The sequence below is a fragment of the Lissotriton helveticus genome, chromosome 2_1, assembly GCF_964261635.1.
Source record: "Lissotriton helveticus chromosome 2_1, aLisHel1.1, whole genome shotgun sequence".
NCBI lineage: Eukaryota > Metazoa > Chordata > Amphibia > Caudata > Salamandridae > Lissotriton > Lissotriton helveticus.
The window spans coordinates 1,960,659,331-1,960,676,964 of record NC_136059.1 but is presented as its reverse complement, the minus strand read 5'-3'; positions in this window follow the sequence as shown (position 1 = coordinate 1,960,676,964).

Below are 17,634 nucleotides of genomic sequence, written 5' to 3'. Positions count from 1 at the left end.
GGGAAAGAGAGGGATTTCACAGACCGCGATTTTTTTGTTGACTGGGGCAGGGAAGTCCTGGCAACAACTGATTTCTAATAACCCAGCGATCCCCTTCAAATTGGCATTCTCCTATTTACAAATTAGTCAATTCTTAAGAGAAATTAGACAGACATCTAACACGCTTGTCAAAAATATTAGTACATTTATTTCGTGACATGTCTTAAAGGAATTGGCTATTGGTATTGTCAATTGTACGAGAAACTCCGGGAGGAAGTGGTTCCTCCATTTTTGACGAAAGCGGCATCCTCAATAGAATGTAAGATCGACCAATGCTTGTGGTACAATCAACTGCGTCATATAGCCATTCATGGAACAAACTATAGAAGGATGGCTTCCTACTCGAAATGGGTGCTGTACTATACTTCAAATCGAATGCAAAAGATGTATTCCACTGACTCAGCAGCATGTTTTAGATGTGGCCATAAGGGAGAATGGTTACACATTCGCTTCACATGCCCATTTTTGTGTCGCTCCAGGGAAAAGACTTTCCAATTTATCAGCTGTAAGATGCAGGTCAATCTACGTCCAGACCTCTTTCGGGCCGCATTTTGCATGACCTCACAACATGGGCAAATCACTAAACGACTGCAGCAAAAAAAATGTCCTCATTGATTGCCAGATCTTTAATTCTGCAAAAATGAAGATATACTGAGTTGCCCACTTTAAACCAATGGTTAAGCAAGATGAAGAGGGTCAAACTGCTAAAAGATTTGTTTGCGAAAAAGAATTGGAGCTTGTAAAAAAATGTAGGGAAATTTAGTACACTGCCAGAATGAGTTGTAATACAATGTAATGAATTATCTTCTTTGATGTTATACTATATCTGTCATTTGGTCAATTTTAGTGGGGTTCTTCTTCAGCTCTGTGCTTTCTATCTTTTATACTGATTTGAATTTATATGAATTAATTATGTGATATTAATATTTTTCACTTTTGCCAGATATATGAAATCATGATGGATTCTTGTAATGAACTTCTTTTACTTGATTAATAATTTTTTTTTAAAGAATCTTCGGTTGACGAAATCAAAAGCTGATGATTACTTTCATCTATACTACCTTGAGAGATCAAAATCCAGCCTGCAATCCAGACTCTTCACCAGAGTCTTCTGACCCATCTAATCTGAGATGCTTGTCAATCTTAACAAGCTATCAATGCCACCCATCATTGGTACTCTACAAAAATATCGAGTTTTTAAAATCAACCTGCAACAATAATGTGTACCAGATATTGATAACCACTATATTATCAAGGTAAGTTTATATAGGTAACTATAGATCTACTATTAGCTCCCATGCAGCCAATGAATCGCTCTGTAGAGGATGCCAGGTTGCCATCATGGCAATTGTGGAAATCGTAGGCTTAAATATAAAACTGGAGGAGAAATGGTCCCAAGGACTTCCTGACTAACAGATGTCTCTGGATTTAGGGAAAGGCGTTCTGATTATGACATTAACTCTGAATTCGAGCTACAGTTTGCCTCTTGGAAGGATTGCAGGTATCAATGCAGATAAATGGCCAAAACCCATGTAAAGCACATGCTGAGGTGAGCTAAATTCTGTTCCAGAACATGAGACTGACGGGGAGAACCTGGAGCACACTGATGTGTGTGAATTAATGGGAAACGAAAAATGAGAAAACACATTGGATCAAACCAAATCATGGAAAATAAATTTCAAGGAATGACAATTTTAAGGAAATACAGAAAAATGTATAATTAAAGGAAACAGTTTAAAGAATAGCTAATTTTCAGGAAAAATCCAAAATTACATTAAATTTGGGTGGAATTTAGGACTACTATGGGGTTCTCGAATTCAGGGATGGGTAATGTTTAGGGTAATGAGGGGTGTTTAGGGGCCAGGAATGTTTTGCATTCAGGCATAGGAAGGGATTTTTGGGTTCAGAGTTGGGTAGAGTGTAGAGGTGGTGAGGGGTTTTAGGGTTCACATATGAGTGGTGTTTAGGTGTGTGAGGTGGACTTAGGTTTCAGGGGTGGGTGGAGTGTTAGGGCCTTGAGGGGTTTTAGGGTATATGGATGGGTGGAGTTTAGGGCTGTGAGGGTTTTTAAAGTTCAATTATGGGTAGTGGCTGGGATGGTAAAGAGTTGTTAGGGTTCAGGGAAGGAAGGAATTTAAGGTGGTGAGGGGTTTTAAGGATTCAGGGATGGTTGGAGTTTAGATATAGAAAGGGTTTTTTAGGGATCAGGGATGAATAGTTTAGGGTGATGAGGAGTTCTTATGGGGCATGTATGGCTGGGGTTTAAGGGCTGTAAGGGTTTTTTAGGGTTGAGGGATGGGAGGAGTTTTGGTGTGCTAATGTGTTTTACAGATGTCCAAAACTGTACCCATTATTCCAGTCTTAGTCTTCCTCACAGTCTTTATCCCTTCCCCCTTTTCCCCAAAATATGATGGCCTTCTCTATCGCTCCTTCCCCGGGACTAATGGTTAGTGCTTGGTACTAGAAGTGTCTGAGGGCTCACAAGTGTTGTGGGTGAAGGTGGTGGGGCCTCTGAATAGAAAGGGAATAAAAGCTAATCTACAACGTAGAAAGGAAAAACACTTTCTTCCCAATAGCAATAGTTAGAATTATTCGATTTTAGGATGAGGACTCACCTCATGCACTAAGGACTTGGAGTAATGATAATTGTCAGCAAGTAATCAGGACATTAGTCATAGTTTGTGGTTCCATACAAAGCAGTAGTGGATCCAGTATCCATTCAAACATGTGCAATCATTAACATTGCCATGTTGAATGCAACGAAATATGGCGATTGAAAAAAGAGAATGCAATTGTTGACGTCCTTTCCTGCAAGAACCTGTTGCCCTGTAAGGTAGAGATCAAAATGTGTGCTACTATAAAAGTAAATGACAATATCTCTCCGCAACTGCAATAACTTATTCATATGTGTTCAAATGTATTTATGTTTAGATAAAAGTCTTTAAAACAATAAAAACATACATGGATTAAATATTACACTCCTCAACCTCTATCCACCCACCTTCTTCCCAACCCCATCAACCCAAAGAGCCCTACCATGACCGATCAGCACAGTCAACCAAGTTCCAATGTGACTCCTTATGGAACTGTGCCAGTCAACCCGTTTTAGATAACTTCAAACCCACCATTTTCTAGATCATACATCCTTTTGTAAACTTTGGAGGGTACAAGCAACATCTAAAAAATGCAATGTTCATCAAAAGTGCAAGTCCTCAGTCCGATGAGCAATATTATATTTGATAAAAAGCGGTTTTAAAATCACACAGTGAATCCAATAAAAATGTAGACAATCTAGTAAAAGATGAACATTAATATTTTGGAAGCTTAGACCACACGTACAACGATTCACAATGTTCAAAAGGGCTATAAACTTCTTAGGCTTTAAATAGCGCACGTTAAAAGCGATACACGTAACTGGTCATTTGGCAGGGCAGCTTTGTACGGGAACACTGGCTCTGATTTCAACATGTAGTTGCAGAGGCGTTGTTCTTTAGATACTCTAAGTCTGACATCCTTGATTCTCTTCTGCGTGCCTTTTTCAATTCACCTTTCGATAGATTGGAGGTCTCCGCCAATTTAAAACTTTTCTAAATGTAGAGCTGCTGCAATTATACTTATCTAGTCCTGCCCTGCACCGCCCAGCTTAGTTTGCTTCACACAATGTCATTTGCACAGAGGAGCGATCCCTTTTGAACCTTCGCTGTCCACAGTTTATCCTAGAATTGCAGAGTTGATTTGAAGGCCAGGTAATTCCAAGGAAAATATAGTGCATTATATCTACAACAAAAAGCAGCTATCACTATGTGGAATAGAATGATAATGTTTTAGCGCAGGCAAAGGTAAGAGGGGAAGATCATTCACAATATTTGTCAGAACGTGAAAATAAATAGATTTAAAGATTGGATATAACGTGGAAAAAAGGAATAAGTAAATGCCAGTATTACATGTGTTTTATGTAGGTACTGACCAGATGTGAAATGGAAGGAACTACATAGAAGAAACGAGAACGAATGCCTTTGCTGATGATTGTTCTTTATATTCTGTAGTTTATGTTAATTGGGAGAAGAGGATGCATGTGCCTGCTGTTTTTATTTGGTGCAGCAGCAATTTACTACCCATCAGTTGCAATCAAAAAAGGCACCCAGTGTTTTTTTCCTGTACAGGTTAATTCCTGCGGTCTTAGCGGTACCTAGTTGGATGCCAGCAATTGTGCTCTTCATTGTACCTCTCTGCCTCCTCCAGAGCCCTCTTTGAGGGTACAGATCTGACCACAGTTATAGGGTTTGAATCCTGCCTTGCTCTGTCTGCTTCAGCAGCTTTTGCAAGGCTGCAGACTTGGCCAATGATTTAGGAGCTCATGTTCAGTCTTGCTCGGTCTCCTCCAGCAGTTACCCCATGTAGTGTGGACCTGACCAAAGGAGTGAGACTTTGTGTCATGACTGGGTTTAAAGTTTTTCACATTTTTAATATTTTCACTACATTTTTATTATATTTAAAATGAATAAATTAATGCTGAAAGTGGGCCTTTGAAGAGATTACATAACGGGTTTCCATTTTGTTATAGGAATCATAAATTGTGTGCCTTCACTGAAAAAGAGTGCTTTTGTTGTACTGTTTGCCTAGTGGGAAAGCTGATGCTCAACACAACACGTCTGTGTTGATAATGGTCACAAGCCTGGGATCAAGGCTGTCTGCCTTATGAGTTTAGTTTGAAAACGTACGACAAATGCAGTAAGCCTGACTTATTTATTGCGAAAAAGCCAGTAGGCCTTTGACAGGTATTTTGCCACAGGGATTCCCACGGGTTATCCTATTAGATAAGGGTGTTGCTTATCATTCTCTTGACAGATCTAAGGAACAGAAGATTTGCACTTGTAGAACCCTTGGTTTTCTTTTTCATAGAGGGTTGTATATTGCTTTGACAACTGTACCTTTCTACATATTTAATTTTTATGACTGTATAACGATTGTTGCCTTGTTGGAAAGCTTATGTGGAATACTGTAGTCATGAGTTGGTTATGGTGAAAGGCCAGTGAAAAACGTATGTCAGAAGCCATAAGTCTAATCATTTTATTTTGAAGGTTTACAATAAATGTGGTAGGCCTGACTTATTTATTGCAAAAATATGTTTTAGTCAACATGCCTTACGTGTATTGATATTACATTGTGTTAAAGCTTGTTGGCAGCTATTTTGATACAGGGGTTCTCACAGATTATTTTAGATGATAAGGGTTTTGGTGGTGGTTCCCTCTCTTGTTCCACCCCTGACAAACCCTGTGGCACAAGGTTTGCTCTGTGATGGTCATTGTTAATCCGTGGGCGAGCGGTTGAATATTGTTTTGCCAACTGTCATTTTGTGTACATTTATACCTGTCTGACTGTATGCCATGGGGTTGCCTTGTAGGAAAACTTATGAAGAATTCAGGTGCCTGATTTGGTTATGTGGTTAATGTGATGAGGCAATGGGCATGAGCCTGATTGGACACCCACACATCTGTGTCGGTGCTACTTTCATGAGACTAATTGGCTCATTACGGAAAGGCATGTCAGATGGTGTTGGTCCAATCTGATTATTATGAAAAAATGCAACAAAAGTAGTAGGCCATTAACACATTTTAAAGGCAATAGACCTTTAAGGGTGAATTGATATTGCACTGTGTTAATGTCTGTAGACAGGCGTTTAGCTACATGGATTTTCACAGATTACTGTAGGAAGCAGTGGTTATAGTGTTAGTTACTTCCTTTGACAAACCCTGAGGCTAGACAGTTTGCAATGTGCTAATGTAATTATCCTTTCTAGACCTTTTTACGAGTGCCTGGCAGGCGACGCTGTGTGCCAGGACCTTGTGATAAAAAAGCACTGACAAAAATGTTTTACATACATAGAAGGTCTTTGTGTCAGCCCTATTCTGTCTGTTTGAGGTTCATTCGTATCTGTTTCTCAGTATACTGCATGGGGCAATGGGTTAGCCCGTTTCTACCACTGTCTATATTGGCCTTAACTAACGGCATGTGCCCTGATCACAAGTGCACATCTGCCTGGAAATGAGTGTGCTTTAATGTCACTGTCTGGGATGGTGGCCTCGCCTTTAGTTTTCCCTTTTTTCCCTTTTATAGGTCTCCTTTAATTTCTTTTAGTCTCTTTTTTATTGAGCATGCTGCATGTCCACAACTAGTCATACAGGACTACTCACTTGGCCCTCATTGCATCCACATCATGCTGCATCCAGTGTGCCAACTGGTTCTAATGTGGATGGCCATCTTGGAATGGTATTGTCTGTAGTCTATCTTTGTTTTATCATTTCAAGATGGCCAGTATGTTTAGAAGCATTATGTTGGTCACCTTGTCTACGTACACCAGTGATACCGAATACTCTATCTTGGAATGGTATTATGCATACTACATAGTATAGTTGAATGGTATTGTGCGTAGTGAATAGTGAATCATTACTGTTCCAAGATGGTCTATGTGTTGCTTCTAAACGTTGAGCCTAAGCTGGAACTTTAAAACAATGATACACAATGTGCAGTACCCGCCCACATCTATGTTTAATTTTATTGTTGCAATGTAAGCATGTGCCTGCCATGTTTTGTTTTTCCTAATTGTATTCTTTTAAATGATCTTCCATTTGCATGTGGGAGTTTGTGTGTTTGTTTTATTCTTGATGGCCAAGTGGGTGAATACAAGAATGAGTCAAAACTGGATGAATTGATGTATGAGTGCAAGGATGAATGACAGTGCATGCAAGATGAATTAGTGAGTTCCTAATCTCATCAAAGATTGTAGTTGCACTTTCACTTATAAGCCTGACCTTTTGGCATTGCCAGTGCTTGTTTATTTAAAATTATATGCAGACAGCAAAATGTTTGCCTGGGAAGTTCACACACCTCACTTATGGAAGAAATGGGATGAGGAAAATAGAATGGGAGTAATGGGATTAAGGGTAAGAAATAGAGTCAGAACTTTAGGTATTGATGTTTTGTATTAGTAGTGATATTTGTCTGCATTCTAAATTTAGCAAGAAGGTAAAGAATGTGTCAACAATGGTATGTGTGCATGCCTATGTTGAGATTAGGGAAATAGGCGTGAATAGCCTAATTTCCTCATATTGAACACCAGTAACAACAGTTAACAGTAACTGTCCTTTCCCCTCATTAACTACCTTCTCCTTGGGCTCAAACCCATCATTGTGGTCCGGTCGATTATTAAGGATTAACACTCTCAGTTTTTCCTAGGACTGGGGAATATGCAAACCGTATGAATAAACTCTGTTGGTATTACTGAGAGTATTATCATGACTCTCAAGGGGTTGAAGTTGATCTCTTGAATATTTAGTGGGTGATCCTAATGGAGACACATCGCTATACTATGCAGGTCAAAGAACAGAATGTGAGGTGGAAAAATCCAGAGAGAAACTAAAAGTGGTCATCTGTAGCTATACACCACATCTTTTGGGGTTTGGCATTAACCAACATCTTATAATTTTACAAAAATTATGTATATGTGAAAGATACCTAACTTGCAGGGACTTTCAGCCAGCCATCTTCATCCATGTGCCTGTCTTTTGCCCCCTACAGCATAAAGTATGTGGCAGTATATCAGGCCTCCTCCGTCATGTGCTAATTTCACTGTGAGTGATGGCATTTTGCCCTTTTCACTGGGAGCACAAAGTAGTTTCCTTTAGTGCTAGGGATTACTATGGCAATATGTGCTTTTTGAAACTAACCCTTTTTTTTTATTTCAAGCACTTTTGTTTATATTGGTGCGGGCCCAATAAAGTTTTAAAACGACAATGATGAACAAAATGAGCCTTCTCAAAGCCAAGAGGCTGGTAGCCAATGCCAGGCTTATTGCCCTTGCAAATGTTTTCTTGAAGGTCTAGCATTAAGACCTTTTGTGTTTATTCAAATAATTTTCTTTTCCATCTGGTGTTAGCCAAATCTTTTGGTTGTAATAAAATGATGTGTGTGTAGTGTGCTCATGCTACCTTCCAGTCACCTCTCTTCATCCACTGGTTCGTAACCCAGGGCTAATAAGTTTTCAGTCTGTTACGTGTGACATTTTTATGTTGCAGCATCCTAATGTGTGACATTTCATGGTCTTATGTGTAGCACTTTGACTGACACTTTGAAACACACTTTACCTACTAATAATAGAAATTTCCCCTGGAGATAAAGCCATTGCCCCATGGAAGACTGTTTGCCATAACAGCGCTACGAGTTATCCCAGAATCACAAAGTTATTTCACTATAGCTTTCGCTTCATCAGGAATTTACTGCTAGCAGTGTAGCCCTGAAGGCCACCATCACCTGCAGTGTAAAACCGAGGACACATCCCCCTACCTCAAGGCCTGAGACCTCGAGTTGCTCTGGGGTCATTGACGATCTTCTCACACACAAAAGGTAGATCCTTTTTGGGGAAACCTAAAAACTAAGATAATCAATGTTGTGGCATATTCCAACTATGTGACCACTGATATGAAAGTGCAAATATACCAAATATGTCCCTGGTATGCCCATGAAGTCCTTTACTACATCTTTGCAGAGATCTGATATTGTTCATATTGGACAGTTCATTCAGTTCCCATTCAACCATTACAAAACTGTAGGTATCAGAAGGCAGCACATAATTCCTGCCTTGTATTAGACCCAACTTGAGGTATATAAAACAAGACAACATAAGCGTAATGAAACCCCCTCGTTGCACATTCCACTACTGCGTCTTGGTTGCCATCACTTCGCCCACCCTAACAAATGAATTCCATCACTATGTTGTTGGTTCCTCACCCTATGAGCCCACATGACAAATCTGATACTGATACATCCACTGGGGGCAGTGGGTCCAAGTATAGTCCCCGGTAGTCTGCCCATCTTTTCCAGATCTTGGGATGCTTTTGCGGGCAACCACTGGCCTTAAATATTGGTATCTCCAATCCCATACAAAAGTCAAGTCAATTTTTCCATGTCTAAAGAGAAGGTGGGGCCGATGCCTTCCACAACCTTACGATATCCCTTTTGGCCAATGTCAGCCCCAACAGTAACAGGTGCCTTTTTATTACCCCTGATACCCTCCATGATGTGTAGGATTACTAATCTTGGTGAGGAGTGGAGCTCCCACCCCAACACCTCTGCAAGACAAGCCAGAACCCCTCGCCAGAATATTGTGAGTGCTGTGCAATACTAAATCATATGTATGAGGGACCCCTCCTCTCGAGCACGCCATAGGCATATCGGGGAGGACTCTAACCCCCCCCATAACAACCTTAGCCTGGTGTAGTAAACCCAGTGTAGGTATTTAAACTGGAGAAGACTCAGCTGCGTTGCTATCGCTGCCTCCCGCGGGGAGACCAGTGCCTCCATCCAATCATGTCCATCAAGTGGGCCAAGATCACCCACCCATGTTTCTCTAAGTTTGTCTAATGTGGTAGAGCCATTTGTCACCAGAGAATGATACATTTTTGAGATTTAATGGACCTGTAGATCGCCCATAAACACCTTGGCTTCAATAGGACTACATTCGGGGAGAGCCTCCATCCCTTAAATGCTAGGATAAATGGCGTGCCGAAATTGGAGGTATTTATAAAATTGAGTTTTTGGCATCTGATAGTCTTGCTGGGGGTCTTGGAAGGATTTCAGGACAGAGACTTGCATCACATCTCCTAATGTAGAGATTCCTATGTTGACCCCCTCGCGAAATACGGGTAGAGCAGCCAGCTGTGGCAGTTGACCATTGTGCCACAATGGGGTTTCCCCGGTCAGCTTGTCCCACAACCCCATTTTACGGGGGACCGTTTCCACACCTGAAATACTACCTTCGTGACCGGCGGTAGAGAGTTGCGCAGGGATGCCGTGTACAATATGGTATGGAGGGTAGACTCTCCCATGCACCTTCGCTCGAAGGAGGAACATTTTGTTCGGTTTACATATATGTTTTGAAAATTAGGAGTGTGTTCGCATATTTAAGAAAATGTTATCCTGCAAGCATACTATTGCCAATTCTGATCTTTACAGCGAGCAGACTCAGCACATATTTGATTGTAGTGTGTTGGGCTGTGTTTCTCTTTCTTAGAGTCCCATCTATGTATTTAAAACATACTGATCAACCCCCCCCCCCCCAGATTACTGTGGTTTTCAAATAGTGTGAAGTTAACTTGAAGTGCAAAGTATTCCACAGTAGCTAATCAATATCCTGTTGCTGTCTTATTGTCTGCTGTTTCTGATATGAATTATCCGAAATATACAATATTTAGCTACCAATTGGCCCTTTATTGTATGCGAGACCTCCTGCCACTTCTGGCTTTTCAATCTGAATCCCATTGGATTCTGGAACTTGTAGTTTGACTCTCCAACCAGGTTTGATTTTAAATACTCAGGGCCTCATTTACGAGGTTTTGGTGCAGGGCAGCGCTGCAAGGAATCTTGCTACGTTGCCCTTTGTGAAAAGAAAAGGACAGGCATGCGCTGTTCCTATCCTTTTCCCCTGTACTGGCGCAGAATGGGCTGCCATGCACCAACACAGGTACCCTTGCGCCATGGTGCAAGAGTGCCTGCATTGCGGGGCTGATTGGGTGGTGTTAGGGAGGTGCAACGTGGAGAATTTTTTTTCATTTCTTCCTCTTTGTATGTGTGCTGCATTGTGCAGCACACATAGAAAGAGAAAATCACCTCAATTGATTGATTGTGTGCAGAGAGGTGTCCCTTCCTGCACAACACCAATGAGCCCCGCAATACAGGCACCCTTGCACAATGGTGCATAGGTGCTTGCGTTGGTGCACAGCAGCTCATTCAGTGCTAGAGCAGGGGAAAATATCCGGAATGTGCTGTATCTCAGAGCTGCGGCGCATTCCTGCCCTTTTCTTTTGACTCGGGCAGTGCAGCAAGATTACTTGTTGCGCTGCCCTGCGCCAAAACCTCCTAAATGAGTCCCTCAATGTGTGAAGTGATGCAGCCTAAAAGCCATGTTTAGCACGTCCTGAAAGTTTCAAACAAACCCTTCCACTTGGCCCATGTCACAATGAGTCATCACTTGATATGATTTTTTTATTGATTTTTTTATTTGAGAGGTCTGGTGAACTCCTTACTGTGTTTATTTGTCTTGGTATAAAGGTGCTTCTGCATTCTGTAGTCACCCATGGTATCTCTGTTAGACCAGGTGAGTTTGCCACCTCTGGTCCCGGACAATGTGTTTTCCCATTTGTATCGTGCAGGGAAGGTCTGCTGCTTTGAGGAAGCAGGCAATAGGAAGATGGTACCTCCAATCAGAAAAATAGGCATTCTACAGTTTTGCCTGAGCACAGAGAAAGTCTGTATCAGACACGAGGAATAGGAACCAAACTACAAAAAGGAGATGTGCATACATCAGCCTGACAGAGTTGAGCGCCTGATGAGCCAGGAGGGAAGTCGGTGGACGATGGCAGAGTCTTCCCTGACACGCTTCAGATGCTAGCTAGCGTTGTGCTTAGAAAAGTCTGAGAGGAATCGAATTTGACTGCTGAAGCAGGAGTGATATTTTAATGTTTCATTTCACAAAACGGATACGATTTTAATATTAGCAAATTTTGTATGATTAATGTGATTTTAATTCACTTACTCACACCGATCTTCAGGGACGCTCTGTGCTCGATTACTCGCCTGCACGCCTCGGTCCGACTCGGTGATTAGCACCGTTGAGCGGAGGGCGGACAGGCAGAGCCAGAGACACTTCCGCCTCACGAGCGGTTAGCGCTCTAGCTTCCACAACAGCAAGGGCTACAAAGGCAGCAAGGAGCAGTGGCTCTCGGCGGTAAGGGGTGGACAGTGGCAGAGTCTTCCCTGACACGCTTCAGATGCTAGCTAGCGTTGTCCTTAGAAAAGTCCGAGAGGAATCGAATTTGACTGCTGAAGCAGGAGTGATATTTTAATATTTCATTTCACAAAACGGATACGATTTTAATATTAGCAAATTTTGTATTATTAATGTGATTTTAATTCACTTACTCACACCGATCTTCAGGGACGCTCTGTGCTCGTTTACTCGCCTGCACGCCTCGGTCCGACTCGGTGATTAGCACCGTTGAGCGAAGAGCGGACAGGCAGAGCCAGAGACAATTCCCGCTCACGAGCGGTTAGCGCTCTAGCTTCCACAACAGCAAGGGCTACAAAGGCAGCAAGGAGCAGCGGCTCTCGGCGGTAAGGGGTGGACGGTGGCAGAGTCTTCCCTGACACGCTTCAGATGCTAGCTAGCGTTGTCCTTAGAAAAGTCTGAGAGGAATCGAATTTGACTGCTGAAGCAGGAGTGATATTTTAATGTTTCATTTCACAAAACGGATACGATTTCAATATTAGCAAATTTTGTATGATTAATGTGATTTTAATTCACTTACTCACACCGATCTTCAGGGACGCTCTGTGCTCGATTACTCGCCTGCACGCCTTGGTCCGACTCGGTGATTAGCACCGTTGAGCGGAGAGTGGACAGGCAGAGCCAGAGACAATTCCCCCTCACGAGCGGTTAGCGCTCTAGCTTCCACAACAGCAAGGGCTACAAAGGCAGCAAGGAGCAGCGGCTCTCGGCGGTAAGGGGTGGACGGTGGCAGAGTCTTCCCTGACACGCTTCAGATGCTAGCTAGCGTTGTCCTTAGAAAAGTCTGAGAGGAATCGAATTTGATTGCTGAAGCAGGAGTGATATTTTAATGTTTCATTTCACAAAACGGATACGATTTTAATATTAGCAAATTTTGTATGATTAATGTGATTTTAATTCACTTACTCACACCGATCTTCAGGGACGCTCTGTGCTCGATTACTCGCCTGCACGCCTCGGTCCGACTCGGCGATTAGCACCGTTGAGCGGAGGGCGGACAGGCAGAGCCAGAGACACTTCCGCCTCACGAGCGGTTAGCGCTCTAGCTTCCACAACGGCAAGGGCTACAAAGGCAGCAAGGAGCAGCGGCTCTCGGCGGTAAGGGGTGGACGGTGGCAGAGTCTTCCCTGACACGCTTCAGATGCTAGCTAGCGTTGTCCTTAGAAAAGTCTAAGAGGAATCGAATTTGACTGCTGAAGCAGGAGTGATATTTTAATGTTTCATTTCACAAAACGGATACGATTTTAATATTAGCAAATTTTGTATGATTAATGTGATTTTAATTCACTTACTCACACCGATCTTCAGGGACGCTCTGTGCTCGATTACTCGCCTGCACTCCTCGGTCCAACTCGGTGATTAGCACCGTTGCGCGGAGGGCAGACAGGCAGAGCCAGAGACACTTCTGCCTCACGAGCGGTTAGCGCTCTAGCTTCCACAACAGCAAGGGCTACAAAGGCAGCAAGGAGCAGCGGCTCTCGGCGGTAAGGGGTGGACGGTGGCAGAGTCTTCCCTGACACGCTTCAGATGCTAGCTAGCGTTGTCCTTAGAAAAGTCTAAGAGGAATCGAATTTGACTGCTGAAGCAGGAGTGATATTTTAATGTTTCATTTCACAAAACGGATACGATTTTAATATTAGCAAATTTTGTATGATTAATGTGATTTTAATTCACTTACTCACACCGATCTTCAGGGACGCTCTGTGCTCGATTACTCGCCTGCACTCCTCGGTCCAACTCGGTGATTAGCACCGTTGAGCGGAGGGCGGACAGGCAGAGCCAGAGACACTTCTGCCTCACGAGCGGTTAGCGCTCTAGCTTCCACAACAGCAAAGCCTACAAAGGCAGCAAGGAGCAGCGGCTCTCGGCGGTAAGGGGTGGACGGTGGCAGAGTCTTCCCTGACACGCTTCAGATGCTAGCTAGCGTTGTCCTTAGACAAGTCTGAGAGGAATCGAATTTGACTGCTGAAGCAGGAGTGATATTTTAATGTTTCATTTCACAAAACGGATACGATTTTAATATTAGCAACTTTTGTATGATTTTAATTCACTTACTCACACCGATCTTCAGGGGCGCTCTGTGCTCGATTACTCGCCTGCACGCCTCGGTCCGACTCGGTGATTAGCACCGTTGAGCGGAGTGCGGACAGGCAGAGCCAGAGACAATTCCCCCTCACGAGCGGTTAGCACTCTAGCTTCCACAACAGCAAGGGCTACAAAGGCAGCAAGGAGCAGCGGCTCTCGGCGGTAAGGGGTGGACGGTGGCAGAGTCTTCCCTGACACGCTTCAGATGCTAGCTAGCGTTGTCCGTAGAAAAGTCTAAGAGGAATCGAATTTGACTGCTGAAGCAGGAGTGATATTTTAATGTTTCATTTCACAAAACGAATACGATTTTAATATTAGCAAATTTTGTATGATTAATGTGATTTTAATTCACTTACTCACACCGATCTTCAGGGACGCTCTGTGCTCGATTACTCGCCTGCACTCCTCGGTCCAACTTGGTGATTAGCACCGTTGAGCGGAGGGCGGACAGGCAGAGCCAGAGACACTTCTGCCTCACGAGCGGTTAGCGCTCTAGCTTCCACAACAGCAAGGGCTACAAAGGCAGCAAGGAGCAGTGGCTCTCGGCGGTAAGGGGTGGACGGTGGCAGAGTCTTCCCTGACACGCTTCAGATGCTAGCTAGCGTTGTCCTTAGAAAAGTCTGAGAGGAATCGAATTTGACTGCTGAAGCAGGAGTGATATTTTAATGTTTCATTTCACAAAACGGATGCGATTTTAATATTAGCAAATTTTGTATGATTAATGTGATTTTAATTCACTTACTCACACCGATCTTCAGGGACGCTCTGTGCTCGATTACTCGCCTGCACGCCTCGGTCCGACTCGGCGATTAGCACCGTTGAGCGGAGGGCAGACAGGCAGAGCCAGAGACACTTCTGCCTCACGAGCGGTTAGCGCTCTAGCTTCCACAACAGCAAGGGCTACAAAGGCAGCAAGGAGCAGCGGCTCGCGGCGGTAAGGGGCGGACGGTGGCAGAGTCTTCCCTGACACGCTTCATATGCTAGCTAGCGTTGTCCTTAGAAAAGTCCGAGAGGAATCGAATTTGACTGTTGAAGCAGGAGTGATATTTTAATATTTCATTTCACAAAACGGATACGATTTTAATATTAGCAAATTTTGTATGATTAATGTGATTTTAATTCACTTACTCACACCGATCTTCAGGGACGCTCTGTGCTCGATTACTCGCCTGCACGCCTCGGTTCGACTCGGTGATTAGCACCGTTGAGCGGAGAGCGGACAGGCAGAGCCAGAGACAATTCCCCCTCACGAGCGGTTAGCGCTCTAGCTTCCACAACAGCAAGGGCTACAAAGGCAGCAAGGAGCAGCGGCTCTCGGCGGTAAGGGGTGGACGGTGGCAGAGTCTTCCCTGACGCGCTTCAGATGCTAGCTAGCGTTGTCCTTAGAAAAGTCTAAGAGGAATCGAATTTGACTGCTGAAGCAGGAGTGATATTTTAATGTTTCATTTCACAAAACGGATACGATTTTAATATTAGCAAATTTTGTATGATTAATGTGATTTTAATTCACTTACTCACACCGATCTTCAGGGACGCTCTGTGCTCGATTACTCGCCTGCACTCCTCGGTCCAACTCGGTGATTAGCACCGTTGAGCGGAGGGCGGACAGGCAGAGCCAGAGACACTTCTGCCTCACGAGCGGTTAGCGCTCTAGCTTCCACAACAGCAAGGGCTACAAAGGCAGCAAGGAGCAGCGGTTCTCGGCGGTAAGGTGTGGACGGTGGCAGAGTCTTCCCTGGCACGCTTCAGATGCTAGCTAGCGTTGTCCTTAGAAAAGTCTGAGAGGAATCGAATTTGACTGCTGAAGCAGGAGTGATATTTTAATGTTTCATTTCACAAAACGGATACGATTTTAATATTAGCAAATTTTGTATGATTAATGTGATTTTAATTCACTTACTCACACCGATCTTCAGGGACGCTCTGTGCTCGATTACTCGCCTGCACGCCTCGGTTCGACTCGGTGATTAGCACCGTTGAGCGGAGAGCGGACAGGCAGAGCCAGAGACAATTCCCCCTCACGAGCGGTTAGCGCTCTAGCTTCCACAACAGCAAGGGCTACAAAGGCAGCAAGGAGCAGCGGCTCTCGGCGGTAAGGGGTGGACGGTGGCAGAGTCTTCCCTGACACGCTTCAGATGCTAGCTAGCGTTGTCCTTAGAAAAGTCTAAGAGGAATCGAATTTGACTGCTGAAGCAGGAGTGATATTTTAATGTTTCATTTCACAAAACGGATACGATTTTAATATTAGCAAATTTTGTATGATTAATGTGATTTTAATTCACTTACTCACACCGATCTTCAGGGACGCTCTGTGCTCGATTACTCGCCTGCACTCCTCGGTCCAACTCGGTGATTAGCACCGTTGAGCGGAGGGCGGACAGGCAGAGCCAGAGACACTTCTGCCTCACGAGCGGTTAGCGCTCTAGCTTCCACAACAGCAAGGGCTACAAAGGCAGCAAGGAGCAGCGGTTCTCGGCGGTAAGGTGTGGACGGTGGCAGAGTCTTCCCTGGCACGCTTCAGATGCTAGCTAGCGTTGTCCTTAGACAAGTCTGAGAGGAATCGAATTTGACTGCTGAAGCAGGAGTGATATTTTAATGTTTCATTTCACAAAACGGATACGATTTTAATATTAGCAAATTTTGTATGATTAATGTGATTTTAATTCACTTACTCACACCGATCTTCAGGGACGCTCTGTGCTCGATTACTCGCCTGCACGCCTCGGTCCGACTCGGTGATTAGCACCGTTGAGCGGAGGGCGGACAGGCAGAGCCAGAGACACTTCCGCCTCACGAGCGGTTAGCACTCTAGCTTCCACAACAGCAAGGGCTACAAAGGCAGCAAGGAGCAGCGGCTCTCGGCGGTAAAGGGTGGACGGTGGCAGAGTCTTCCCTGACACGCTTCAGATGCTAGCTAGCGTTGTCCTTAGAAAAGTCTGAGAGGAATCGAATTTGACTGCTGAAGCAGGAGTGATATTTTAATGTTTCATTTCACAAAACGGATACGATTTTAATATTAGCAAATTTTGTATGATTAATGTGATTTTAATTCAGTTACTTACACCGATCTTCAGGGATGCTCTGTGCTCGATTACTCGCCTGCACGCTTCGTTCCGACTCGGTGATTAGCACCGTTGAGCAGAGGGCGGACAGGCAGAGCCAGAGACACTTCCGCCTCACGAGCGGTTAGCGCTCTAGCTTCCACAACAGCAAGGGCTACAAAGCCCTTCCCCTACATTGAGCACGCAGCGGTCGCGCGCAGGGGTGTGCCTAAGAAGTCGCCTAAGAGGAGCCAAAGAGTAGCCCGTCTGCGCCCGTCCACGACAGGACGGGGCAAGGGACTATGCCCCCTTTATGTGGTATCTCTAGCTCGACCACCATCCCTCGGGTAAGTTACTCATCACGAGAACTACTAAGCTTATGGACTCCCGTCCAGTTGGGATGTCCAGGGGAGGTGGGAGATCCCCCAGTAGGCCCGTTCTCATGCCGAACTTGCCACTTTCAGGCTACCACTGAGGAAAAAGATTATGGACAATGCCAATCCATTATAGGGAAGACAGAACCTGATCTGAGACTGGGTTACAGGAATTTACTGTGTAATATAAGATCACTGCCCAAACATCACGCGGAAGTCTGGGATCTTATCTCATCAACACAAACAGACTTAT